This window comes from Equus przewalskii, chromosome 4 (assembly GCF_037783145.1).
Source record: "Equus przewalskii isolate Varuska chromosome 4, EquPr2, whole genome shotgun sequence".
Lineage (NCBI taxonomy): Eukaryota > Metazoa > Chordata > Mammalia > Perissodactyla > Equidae > Equus > Equus przewalskii.
Genome location: NC_091834.1, coordinates 62,633,332 through 62,647,296, shown reverse-complemented (window position 1 = coordinate 62,647,296; position 13,965 = coordinate 62,633,332). Strand labels below are relative to the sequence as shown.

General features: G+C 41.3%; 1 protein-coding gene and 1 long non-coding RNA gene across 6 annotated transcripts in view; one reads left to right on the top strand and one right to left on the bottom strand.

Moving 5' to 3' along the window:
- PDE1C (phosphodiesterase 1C) overlaps window positions 1–13,965 on the top strand; it is a 597,159-nt gene that overhangs the window by 234,723 nt on the left and 348,471 nt on the right. The window lies entirely within an intron of this gene.
- On the bottom strand, window positions 8,114–10,632 carry LOC139082863 (uncharacterized). Its single transcript, XR_011539194.1, has 2 exons — window positions 10,478–10,632; window positions 8,114–8,958 (listed from the first exon to the last, which is right to left on the bottom strand). It is a non-coding gene; the product is annotated as an uncharacterized lncRNA (long non-coding RNA).

The following is a 13,965-nucleotide window of genomic DNA, read 5'->3' as shown; positions in this document are numbered from 1 at the left end:
GATATTTTTATTACCTTTATTTTACAGATGGAGAAACTGAGGCACAAAGAAGTTAACTTCTCCAAGGTCATACCACCAGTTGGTAGATGTGGGATTCAAAGCCAGGCAGTCTGGCTCCAGAACCCACATTTAACTGCCAGCTATACTTCCTCCTTGGTCTAGCATTGAGGAGAGGGTCTCTCTCTTCTGGTTTTGTTGCTGGTGTGGACCTGCTTTCTGGTTAGGATCCTGCTTTCTGCCTGCCTCCCAACCTTCCTGATCCAATGCTGGGTACCAGTATCAGCCTGTTTGCTTCGTTTCCTTCCATTTCCTTATGCCTGGTGTGGTCTGTCACTGCATCACCATCTGGCCTGCTCCCTTGGGTTTCATTCCCTGTGTGCCCCTTCCCCCTGCAGTACATTGCTCAGCCTATCAATGCAGCTTTAGCAGCTGGGCTGGAGAACTACAAAGCCTTTCTTAAGATTTACTGCTTTTCTAGGAGCTAGTCACCAGCATCATGCTGTGGTCTCTCCAGAGCCCTTTCTCTCCAATGGTCGTGAACCATGGTGGGGTGCATTTTTTAGTTTGGGGACCCGGTAGAGGATGGTGGTTTAGAATCAGGACTTGGAATCAGACAAAGCTGAGTTTCTATTCCAACTCTGTCACTAAACCACCTTGGGAAAGTTAGTCAGCTTCTCTTGGCCTCAGTTTTCTTTTCTGCAAAGTGGAAATAGTAATGACGGGAGGATGGAGTGAGAAAATGTGTGTAAAAACACTTAGCATAAAAACTCCATCTAGGTAATTGTATTGTGTCAATGTCAATTTCCTGGTTTTGATAATATACCATAGTTGTATAAGATGTTATTGTAGGTGGAAGCTGGTGATGGGTAAATGGAAACCCTCTCTACTATTTTTGCAACTTGTGTGTCTATAATCATTTCAAAAAAGGTTTAAAAGACATTTATCATAGTACCTAATATCTATTAATTGTAGTTTTTAAATTATAAAATATCACCAAGAATTCTGTTGTTTGGCGCAAGTTCGACTTTTTGTGGTAGATGTGTGTGGGTGTGTGTGTGAAAGAGAGAGAGAGACATCCACTTAAGAGAAAGTAGACCAAACAAATCGTAAAATTATTTCCCTTTTCTGACACATTGAACAACATCGATGGCATCACCAGTAACCACAAGTGAATTCTCTTCATGCTGTAATTTCATCTTCCCCGGTTGAAAACCTTTTGACTTTTACTACACTTAATGGTCTCTATTCTCTTCACATCTATTATCTACCTTCTGTTTCAGTGGTTCTTAATCCAGGCTGCACAAGAGACTCACGAGTGATTAAACCAGCATCCCTGAGGTGGAGCCAGGCAGCTGGATGTTTGAAAGGTTTCTTGGGTTTTGTTGCGTTCAGCAGGCCCGAGAACCGCTGCTCTGCTTGTGCCGCAGGCTCCCCTTTGGCCTTTCGTTGCTTCCCTTCCTTCTCCCACATCTACATCGCCTTGGCGTGTGCTGCTTTCACAGGGCACCATTTTTCTAATGACCATTGAGGCCTTTCCTGACCGTAGTTACCAGATGCAGAGTTTGCTCCCTTCTTGTAGTATTTTTCTGGAATGAGTGTCTAGAGTTTTGGAGCAATCACAGAATGAGCTTTCCCACCTCCCGAGATGCCATATGTCCATGCCATTTTAGATAACTGAAGTGTCACCAAATGTCCCTTCTGTTGTCTTCCTCCAAAAGCAAATTCAATAGAATGCAGGCGAATTGCATGTTTTCTTTTGGGAATGTAATATGTGGAAATTTTCAAAAGCCTGTTAGGCACTGACTATTTTTACTTACTATTTCAACGGCTGACGTGTTTTCACCACCTTCTGGATACACTGACTTTGAGATGTTGCCTCAGTTTCTTAGTCACCAGTCCTCCGTTTCAAAATGAAATTTTGTCATAAAAATAATGTACTTACCTTGTAGAGCGTTTGATAAATGGTAAAAGAAAAAAAATTTCGAATGTGATTCCTGCTATCATTTTGGCATCTTCCTGAAGTCTTTATATCTATGCATTATTCTTAGAGTTGTAATTATGGTATGGATACAATTTTGTATCCTAATTTTTTTCACTGAACATTTTATCTTAGGCATTTTTCCATGTTGCCCTCTAATGTCTGTGTGAATGTATATTGGACATTTAGGTTGTTCCCAGAGTTTCACTCTTTAAGGAATGCTATGATAAAAATCTTCATGCGTCTGGATATTGCCGTATTTTAAGCTGCATCTTAAGGGTAGATAACTAGGAGTGCAAACACTGGTTCAAAGAGCATCTTGACTCTTGAGAAAACGCATTACAAGAAGAGTCCTGGGTAGCCCCTTTCAGTGGGGCGTCTTCCAGCAATTCCAGTCAGCATCGAACCCCTTAGACTGAGTGTGATGGTTCTCATTTCTCACAGCTTTGAATTGATTATTATCAGTATATTTTTCAAGGTAGCCTGCCTTCCATTAAAGCCATACAATGCCTCTGCTGACAGTTTCTGTGTCTGTTGCTGACATGCTACTCACTGGAGTGAAATAGTCACTTATTGTTCTGCTCCTGGTAGTTGTCAATATCATTCCTCTTTTACATATTAGCAAAGCAAGGTTCAGCAAAATTAAGTGACTTGCCCAAGGGCACACTGAAAACTAGCAGAGCCAAGAGTCAACCCACATCATTTTGACCCCACAGTCTTTGCGCTTTCCACTCCACTTGACTGCCTATTTGGAAACAGGAGCACGGAGAACAGAGTCATAAATGGTTCCTGGGGCGAGGAGTTAGGGGCAAAGAAGAGGAGAAAACACGTGCCCAGAAAAGACTTCAGGAAGGTTCTTGCCCTCAAGGAACTTAGATTTTAGTGGAAGAAATATAAAAGTAAATCAACAATTACTGTATGGTGTAGTAACATTTGTTTTATTTATTAAAATATCAGTTACTTTGTATAATTAATATTAAAATATAACTAAAATAAATGCTATCATAAGAATAAACAGAGGAGCATTTTTACAAACGGCTTTATTAAGATATCGATATAGGGAAAACCTGCACATATTCAAGTATTCAGATGGATAAGTTTGACGTTTGTCATACCTGTGAAATCATCACCATAATCAAGATAATGAACATATCCGTCACTCTCAAATTTTCCTTGTGCGCTTTTGTAACTCTTCCTTTCAGCCTCTCTGTACTATCCCCAGTCCGTCCCCAGGCATCCACTGATTTGCTTTCTGTCATTATAGATTGTATAGATTAATTTGCATTTTTTAGATTTTTATATGATGCACTCATACGGTATGTATCCTTTTTAAAGAAAAATATGGTGTCTTTCACTTAGTATAACTATTTTAAGAGTCACCCATGTTGTTGCATGTGTCAACAGCTTCTTACTTTTTATTGCTGAGTAGTATTCTATAGTGTGGCTATACCACTATTTATTTATCCATTCAGCTATTGATGGACTTTGGCATTTGCCAATTTCTGTAGTGTAAATATTCCCACTATGGCCAATTTCAAGTTACTACCGTGAAGTCACAGAATGTGGAGCTGGGAAGAGATGCAAGAGACAGTCTGCTCCATATGTGCTAGGAAATTTGTCCTGGGCAGTAAATGGGTATGAAGTGAAGGGGATTGGAGCATCTCATGGGAGCACTTGGTTAATGGAACACCTTCATCTTGGGGAGTTCTTTATCATTCTATTTGTGAGGATGGGGCTGGTTCCCACTTACAAATAGCTGGTTTGGACTTTGCCCATGTGATTACTAAAAAGCACTGCTGTGTTTACAGAGACTGTTTGGTTTGAAGGAAGATTTATTGCTTAGGAAATAACTGTTGAGAATGGGTAGGAGTGAGAACTGTACGATTTTATACAGTTATGATTATTTTAAAGAATGAAAGTGAATATGTGAATCTTTTTTTGAGGGAGAGTTTCTTTAAAACTCTTTATATTACCTGCCTACGCATATTGTTAAATTGACTTCATTTTGGATGTCATGTGGAATGCAAAAGAGCTAATTTTCAAAGTTAATAGAAAAAAATGTAGAAAGAAAACTGTGCTGCTTTACTTCGTCTTTCAATATTTTACACATTTTCCTCTCTGGGAATAATAAATCATGTTTATAGTGTAACAATTTACATTTATAGTAGTGCTTTTTATTCCACAAGTAAATCCCAAAATGTTCTCTCTGATCTCTTCATTCATCATTGAATAGCAGCCATCACCCAAGAGAAACAACACCAACCGTGCCCACGATGCAGAGGAGGTCTAATGAGGGAATGTGGTCAGAATGCCAGGAGAGGGGAGGTGGCTTAGAAAAGAGCAGTTTTTTAAAAGTAGGGGAGTTGGGTCAGGCATGGACTTGGGAAATCTTTTGCGTTCATTCATGTGTAATAACCATTTGTTGATCTCCTACTGTGTGCCAGGCATTGGAGTAGGTGCTAGGTGTACAATGGAAACAAAACTGACGTGATCCCTGTCCTTGTAGAATTTATACCTCCAGTACATGGCAGGGAGCTCAGGACTTTCTCAAACCTGGACTCAAAGAGGCCTTCCAAAGTGACCATATTTACCCCAATGAAACATCAAAGAAATTATTGGACCAAATGCTAGCTTTTCTGCTCTGAAAAATTTAGGCCCTGTGGTTACTGGGTGTTTGCCCTATAAAGATGTATCTGGAACTTACAGTTACCAGGCATTCTTTGAAGGTTCAGGTGGATCCTTCACTTCCTTGTCTCACGTTGACTAAAGCAAAATAATGTTGAGGATTTTTTCTTGAGGAGTCTGTCTTGACCAAGGTCTCTGCACCTCGTTGTGGCTCCAGATCTTCAGTGTTTCTTCCTTGGGTTAATGTGGATGGCCAGTGAATGTAGTGTAGGCTCTTAACCTGGGGTCACACATACATGGATGACTTCAGGGGGCCTGGGAATGTCTAAAATGAGGGCCTAGGGTTACATGTTTATTTTTCAGGGAATATGAAACTTTCAACAGATTCCTATGGATTTGTGATTCAAAAAAAGCTTCAGAACCTTCAGTGTGTTGGAAAGAGCGTTGAATTAGTGTCAAGTAACCTGGGCCCTTCTCCAGCTGTATGTCAGGAAGCTTATGAACCTCTTGGTGCCTCAGTTTTATCATCTGTATGACGGGGATAAATAGTTTCCCTTTCTACTCATTGAGAATATTCCAAGGTCAAAGGAGATAATTGTGTATGGAATTGCTTAGGAAATGGCCCAATACCATGCAAAATGAAGTGTGATATCGCTCATATTCTTACGACAGATTATAATGGTGGAGATGGTAGCTAGGGCAGGGGGTGCAAGACAGGGAGAGGAGCCAAAGGATGGATGAGGCATCTTCCTCAATCATCTGATAGAGGATTAGCAATCTTTCCTATCACCTCAGTGTCCTTAAGTTATCCAAGCCCTGGGACTGTTACTGTTGCACCCCAGCTCATCCTTGGATGAGAAACAAAAGTCAGGAGAAGGAGGAGGAAACCTTGTGTGAGTGACAAACACAGAAAACAACAGAACTCCACACCAAAGGGAAAGCACACTTATTAACAGAGTAGGTCAACCTTCTTAACAAGTAAGTATGACAGAGAAATATACCTCTTTCTCCTAAATATGTTTAATCTGAATCTGGCCCTAACCAAGGAAGACATTTTGTTTTTGAAGCCCGAGAGACCTGGGTTTGAATGGGGACTCTGCCACATGTGACCCAGGCAAGCTACTGAACCTCTCTCAGCATTAGTTTCCTCACGTATAGAATTGAAATACTCATAGTTGCACTTCATGGCTGTTGTGAGGATTAAAAACAATACAGTATGTAGAGCTCAGCAGGGCTTGGCCTGTGTTGGTGGACTACAAATGTTTGTCCTCTGGTACTAGGAGGCAGTCAACCAATATTTGTAAATGAATCAGCTCCAACCCTTTTGTGGTTCTTACTAAGGGCCTGGACCTAGTCTAAATGCTTTATATACAGTAACTCACTTAATCCTTACAATAATCTTTTGAGATAACTACTACTATTATGCTCGTTTTGCAGATGGGAATACTGAAATATGCTTAAATAACTTGTCCACATCATGTAGCTCTCAAGTGGTGGAGCTGGGTTTTGAACCCCTGCAGTCTTTCTCCAGAATCAAAATGATTAGTCGCTGAACTGTGCTTAACCCATCAGTTGAGTTTGAGGGGTTCTGCCTGTCTCTTTGGATGCCCATCGGCAAGATGTGAGATTTTGTCATCCTGGCAGGGATCCTTCTGCATTTTAGCCTCTGCTTACACTTGGGAAATCCTACTGACTTTAGAAGGAAGATGGCCTATTTCACAGGCAAGACCAAAGGGAAGCCTGGGAGGGTTTGGGAGCTGTCTTTGCCAGCCCTTGGCTTTCTGCAAGGACGTTTCCTATTCCAGTCACTCTATCAGTGAGGACTTAAAGTGGCTGACTTTCTTGAATAGTGTGAACAACATCTCCCAGAGCTGGGTGGCGATTATCCAGTTGTTTAAGGCCACCCATACTGATGTGGCCCCATATGAAGCGGATCTGCTGGAAGCCAGCCAGAGTACTTTGGGAATATGAGCGACTCTGCTGTGACAGTTGAGTTATATCTGTTGTCTGGACTCAATTCTGCAGAGCTGTGAGAGCTTGGACGTCAAGTTAGACTGTCACTGAGCAGTTGCCACTTCCTTCCAAAGGGTGATGATGATTCTTGACCCACCCAGTAGCTTAGATCAACAACTCAGGGAAAGGATTATGTCCTTGATTACGAGTGGAAGCCCATTTTCTATACAGAAAGTAAGAGAAGCTTTTCCCTCATGGGGGTTTTGTTACTCATAGTAGGAGGAGGAGGAGGGTGGACATGAGCTGTGTTGGCCTGTTTGGAAATGTTTTTTTAAAAAAGAAATATGTTTCCATTATAAAAGTGATACATGCTCGTAGAAAAGGGAAAATGGGAAACTATCACTCATTGTTCTTTCTTTTCACATTGTTAAAATTTGATTGATTTCTTCTATGAATGTGTTGTGTTTAACTTCTCTTTAATCACACAGTATTGTGTTCTGAAATTTAACATTATAGCCCACCCAACATTTCCCTGTGTTTAAACTTTCATGAGCATCAAAAAATTTTAAATGTCGCTTGGTGGATGTACCATAATTTAGGCAACCATTTCTTGCTATTTTCCCGTGTTTTTGCAAATGTAATATAAGCAATGCTGTGATGGACATATCTGTGTAAGTAGATTTTTGTAGATTTAGGGCAATTTACTTGGGATAGATTCTCATATCCCAGGCAGAATTTGTTGAACTGCCCAGATGAGCAGTGTGGTCTGAGATCAGAGGTACTCTGGCTAATAAGGCCTTTCTTATCCTTTGGACACTGTTCTAACACTCCTTCACTTGGCATTTTCTTATCAAACAGTCATTAACTGTGATCTCTTGGTCCTAGAATGTTTTGCCTTGACCCTTCCCCTAATTGATGCACAAGATCTGTGTAATTTTGGTATTCATGTTACCTGTTGATACAGGAAATTGGGGAGAATCCATTCTCAGCTGTACTCAGCATTCTTTGTGCAGTCTGCAGTGTTTAATTCAATTCCGCATGCATTTGTTGATCACTAAAGAACAGTTCTGGATCGGTTGAAGGAACTTAATTGAGATTCAGAAAATCTGGGTGCAAAATCTGGCTCTGCCCTTTACTAGTGACCTTACCCACCGCAACTAAGCTTTCTGATTCTTCTTCTAATTTTATTTTCCACCTGAAAAGTGGAAATAATGTCTTTCTCAGTGGGTATTTGTCAAGATAAATAGATGTTGAGCTTAGTAAACTGTGCAGTAAACTGTGTTATGTAAATAAAAGGTACAATTACTGCCATATATGCAAAGTGTTCTACTGGATACTGTGGGTGACACTAAGATGAACAATTCATTCATTTATTTACTCAACAAGCATTTATTGAGTAACTACTACATGTGAAGCAATGACCTGGATGCTGGGCATGCAGTGGTGAGCAAGGCCCTGTAAGCCCTTGAAGAGTTTACAATCTAGTAGTGTAGACAGCTATGCTGTCCAGTGTGGTAGCTGTTTGCTACATGTGGCTAGTGACACCAAGCAACAGAATTTTTAATTTTATTTAATTTTAATGAATTGAAATATAAGCTTTAAAACTGACATCAATTCAATTATTGGAACACTAATGTTTTCCATTAAGAGTTATGTCTGGAACAACTTGAGTATGTGAATCTACACATTCAACTGTACATTTTATGAAATCTAAATACAGGTGGATATTTACAATGAAAATTTAGCTTCCAAATTGAGATGTGCTATAAGAGTAAATTACACACTGATTTCTAAGGCTTAATATGTACAAAAAAGTAAAATATCTCATTAATACGTTTATTATTGATTATGTGTTAAAATAATATTTTGGATATATTAGGTTAAATAAAGTATATTATTGATTCATCCATTTCTTTTTACTTTCTTAAATGTGGCTACTGGAAAATTAGATACATGGCGTGCACTATGTTTCTGTTGGCAGTGCTAACATGAGTAAAGAGATGCGATTCACAGCATGAGGTTTAGTGCAGACGGCTGCTGAGGGGCAAAATGCTCTGGGAATTTTCGGGTTGAGGAGAAGAGAAGCAATCCACCGGCAGGGTTCAGCAAGGCTTCTTGGAACAACATCATTTGACCGGGCCTTGAAGGCAAGATATGGTTATGTGTGTGGTTAGGTTTTGTGAGGGGAGAGCCAGCTCCAGAGAGAGGAAGTAGGTTTTGCAGAAGCACAGGGGTCAGGGAGTTTGGGGCCTGCTATTAGGAAGTATAATGGCTTAAAAAAAACTTGTCATCAGCAAAATTTAACGCCACCAGCTTCAGCTCTGCCTTAGCTGACGTCTCCGGGGTTCAGAGGCCTCTCAGGGTCAGGCTCGGCCCAGGTGTCCTGAAGTATCATCCATCCCCTGGAGGACGATGGAAAATGTGTGTGGGAATTTTGCTTGTCACAATGCTTAGAGTTGGGAGTTGGGGGAGAATTTAAATTCCTAATAAATGAATGACAGCCCAAGACAAGGAGGAATTGTTTTGCCCCAAATGTCGATAGCAACCCCATTGAGAACCTCATAATATAACCAACCGAATTGCTTTGGGAGCTTTTTCAACACCCCCCAAACTACCTACACCTTCTCATTTCTCCCTATTTAAATTTTCTTATTGGGAAAATGCGAGTAGCTGAAAATCCAAAAGCTAGATGATAATCCAGTTCTCAGGTTGGGAGCAGTTTTTATTTATTAATTTTTACTGCAAATAATGAAGTGGAAAATCTTGGTCCTAGGAGTCAGAAATCTGGAGTTTCAGCCCTGTCTCAGCCACTTATCTGTTGTATGATTTTGGGCAAGTCACTCAGTCTGATAAAGCTTGTGGAATGGGATCAATAATACATGTTCCAGAATTATTGAGAAAATAAAATAAATGGAGATAAGTGAAAGTGTAAAGTGGTAGAGTGCTATAATACATAAGGCACTGTTTTGAACAGTTATTATAATTATACAATAACTCACAATTACAAGTATTAATAATAATGCCCAATCATTAATAATCACATAAAAATCACCAATTATTATAAATTATTTTCTTATATTTTAAAGTACAATTAATAAGCAGTTATGAAGAAACACTCCTTTGAACCTGATAGCAAGATCTTTGCTTAGACAGGAATCCCCGTATCTGCCCCCTATCATTTCCTTTTGTTCAGTGTGTATGTCATAACTGGTAGGCAAGTGAAAGAGTTAATGGGAGGAGGAGGTGAGAAGGGATGGTTTGGAAGCTGTCAGCTAAACCTGAAGCATCTTCTGTTGTTGTTCTCCACTCAATAAATAGTTACATCCTGTGCAATATCTCTGTAATTAGTTTCTTTTTTTTCCATTCTCTCCAGCTATTAGTCCTCGGCACCTCTCACCTTTCCACCATAATAGCCTCCCGACTGGCCTGTCTGCCTTTAGAATCTCCTCACCCAATCTCTCCTACTCTTGAAAACCTTCAGTGGCTCCCCATTGCCTACAACATCTGTGCTCAACTGAGGCATTGGGAGATATCGTTGAATCAAAGTAATTTGTTACTACTAATAATTAGAGAGCAGAAGTCTGTGAATAATTTATTCTCTTTTCGTTTTACTCTTTCAAAACCAATTAGAGCAAGGTTCACTGTATCATTGCTGTCTAGTGTGGGAGAATAAGGGTGGAATCAGAGCTAATGCATGGAAAAATCACGAATAACCCCCGGATATGCCTGCAGATGGTGTCATTCATCATTTATGTTGTGGGAGAAAATAGTTGAGAACCAGTAGCCTGAAGAATAAAATCCACGTTTCTTTGCATATTGTAAAAGGGATCCATGATATGGTCCTTATTTCGTCTTGATCCTTCCCTCCCACCACCTCACCACCCTGACATCCCTACCCCCTGTGCTCTTCCCCAGCCTCACCAGTTGTAGTGACACTTGTTTTCTACCCAGCTTGTGTTCTTTCTTCTTGTGGTGACAGCAGACTGGTTCCCTTTGGGGGAGCTCTGTTCCTCTACTTTCAGCCTGCATGGCTGAACCCACCTCCAGCCTCTCCCAGGCTGGGCCCTGTATCCAATGCCTGGCTGGCAGAAGTACAGGAGTTCCAGTGGGTATTGGTTGAGATGAGCAGATGCCTCTAGCTGGGCCAATCAAAACCAACCTGTGATTTGGCAGAAGTTATTGGGGAAGTGGTGCCAAGCTGGTAGCATGTGTGTCTGGCTGCCAGGGACCATGTTGTCACTATGGGGAAAAGCCTACATGAGTATGAAGCTGACACAGAGAGAGGAACACTGAGAGATAGGTGGACACAAAGTCTTGGTGGCATCATTTGAGCTCTCAGATCTACTTGAAGCTAGATAATGCTTGGTTTTATGAGCTGACATGATATCTGTCTATCTGTCTCTCTTGCTTAAATCAGTTTGAGTTCACTTTCTCTCACCTCAAACCGAGAGTCCTGATCAGTATACTGGACTCCTTACCATTCTCGACCCTGGCATGCCCTTTACCGTGGTGTGGTTTTGCTTCTGGAGTACCCCTCCCCATCTCTGAACCCAGCACATCCTCTGCTTCTGTCCAGGCCCAGGTCAGATATCCCGACTGCCTTTCCATCCTACCTGGGCAGAATGAGTCTCCTCTCCGTGTTCCTATAGCCCAGGGTCACACACATCATTGCACTTTATCTTGTGGTTAGTTACATGTGCCTTGGAATTTCTGACCCCTTACTTAGGAGATACTTAATTTCAGACACTTATTTACATTTATATCCCTAACATTATATGCAGCTTCTGTGAATAGCCAATAAATATTTGTTGAGCTGAATTTAGTAGAAAAGGAGAAATAATAAAAGGGGAAAATACAGAAAGAAAAGAAAAGAGAAAAAGTGCCTTTTGCCCTTTAAAATGTGAGTCTTGGACTTTGGCTGTGGCTAAAGGAAGATGGGAACAACTTGTTGAGTAACAAGTTCGATCTACTTAAGCTCTTTTTCTGGGAACTGTTTGTACCTGATAGCTGCAAAATATATGGTAGCCTCTAGATGGGAGGAATTTAGCATGCCCATGGGGATGGCAGGAAGAGAGGTTGAAGCAATGATTCTAAGTTACATAAAGTCACGGTCAGTGACACTGTGTCCTGCGTGGCTGAAAAACTCCTACCAGCTGATGGGATATCAATTCCTGGAATGTCTCAGGATTCTTGCCTGTCACCACCTCCTAGTTCAGGCTGTCCCCACTAGACTACTGCAGTCGGCTTCTCACAGGGATCCCTGCCTGCCCTCATCCTGTATGTTGCGTCAGAGCAGTCCTGTAGATCAGCTCGACTCCTGTCACATTCTTGCTTACAAACCTTAAGTACCTAAGGTATCTCTTTGAGGTGTCACTTAGGACTTGCTATGGTGTGGCCTGAACTTTCTTTCACAGACTCATTTTCCAGTATTCCCATTCTTCCCTGTAGAGTTCCAGCTAAAGTGAACCGTATGCCAGTCCCTACTGTTGACCGTGCCCAGCCATTTACTATCTCAGTAATTCTCTTAGGGAGATCTCTCCACCTGGAATATTCAGTTTCCACCTCTGCAAGACCCAAAACTGTCATCCTTTGAGGCCACAGACTAATTCTACCACCTCCCCTTTCCTCACTCTGAACTGCCTTAGACTGTTTTAGTCATTAGAGTTATTTGTATATATATTCTTTATTAGGATGGGCTAGTTGCTGCAACAAACAAGCCTCAAATCTCAGTGGCTTAGCACAGTAAAACTTTATTTCTCACTTGGCCACCATCTTATGCAGCTTGAACATCTCTTCTTTGTTGCCGTTGCCAAGCAGGGACTCAGGAATCTGAGCATCTTCCGTAATGTGGCTTTACCATCTCAGAGGCCTTAGCTTCCGCCTGCCTCTCTAGAGAGCTGGAGAGAAAGAGAGAGGGTGATGGATGACATGCGATGTTGTGGAGGCTAGACTGGGAGTGATGCATGTTATGTCCACCTGTACACCACTGGCCAGAACTGAGTCATATGGTACCAGTCTGAAAGCAAGGATGGCTGGGAAATGCGGTTTTCTTGTGGGGCTTGGAAGAGGAAATGGCGTTGGTGAGCCTCTGGCCAGTCACTTCCACCTCCCTACTGGAGAAGTTTGTCTCACCATTTCTGCACCCTTTGACATTTATGGACAAAATACCCTAATCATACCGGACAGCAGTGACATTGATGCCCTTGAGGACTGTGTATGAGCAGCGCTGCCCACACTGTCTTTTGCTACTTTAATTTCATTTTCTTGCTCCTGAGCAGGGACGAAATAAGTGCCTTCACCTCTATACTTTCCTCTTCTCCTTCTTCTCGTCCTCTTCCTTCGTCTCTCTCTGTTTTTCCCCCTTATCATCTAAATATTTTCCTTTGCCTTCTCTTAACCTACTATTCATTCTTACCTGAAACCCAATTGCAAAAGGCCGAAGTGCACACAGCGTCAGGGATGGATATGTGTGTGGTCTTGGGCGGGTCGAAAAGAAGGCAGCCATTTGACTTCCTTCTATTCTTTTTTTGGGGAAGGGGGAGGTGTTAAACTTTTTCTGGGATAATTTTAGATTTACAGAAAAGTTGCAAAGATGATTCAGGGTGTCTCCATATATCCCTCATCCAGTTTTTGCTACTGTTAACATCTTAGATTTCTGTGGTAATTTTTTCAAAACCAAGAAACTAACATTGGTATGTTGCTATTAACTAAACTCCAAACTTTGTTCAGGTTTTACCAGTTTTTCCACCAATGTCCTTTTTCTGTTCCAGGGTTCCATCCAGGGTACCACATTACATTTGGCTTTCATGTCTCCTTAAGTCTTTTCTGGCCTGTGACAGTTTGACAGTCTTTCTTTGTTTTGGATGACGTTGACAGTTTTGAGGAGTACTGGTCAGATATTGTGTAGAATGTCCCTCAGTTTGGGTTTGTTGGATGTTTTCTTATGATTAGTCTGGGGTTGAGTTCTTGGGAAGAAGACTGCAGAGGTGAAGTTTTCTCCTCATCACAGCATGTCAGGGGGTGCATGACACCCACATAACATCACTCATTATGATAAATTTGATCACTTATTTAAGGTAGTATTTGCCAAATTTCTCCACTGTAAAATTATTTTCCCATTGCTATACTCTCATTCATTGGATACCAGTCACTAAGTCCAGCCCACACTCTAGGAGGATGGGATTAAGCTCTATCTCCTGGAAAGGAGAGTGTCTACTTAATATTATTTGGAGCATCCTACTCTTTATGCTTCCCCACTTAAATGCTTTCAAAGTCCCTAAAGAGAGTTGAGCCTCCGTGTAGAGAGAAATCATGGCCTCGAAAGCTATCTCCCTGACAGCTAAATGAAGAGCCTTGCAAATTTCTATTCCTCAGGTAAGAGAGAGTCCATCCTGAGGAATCAAAACAGA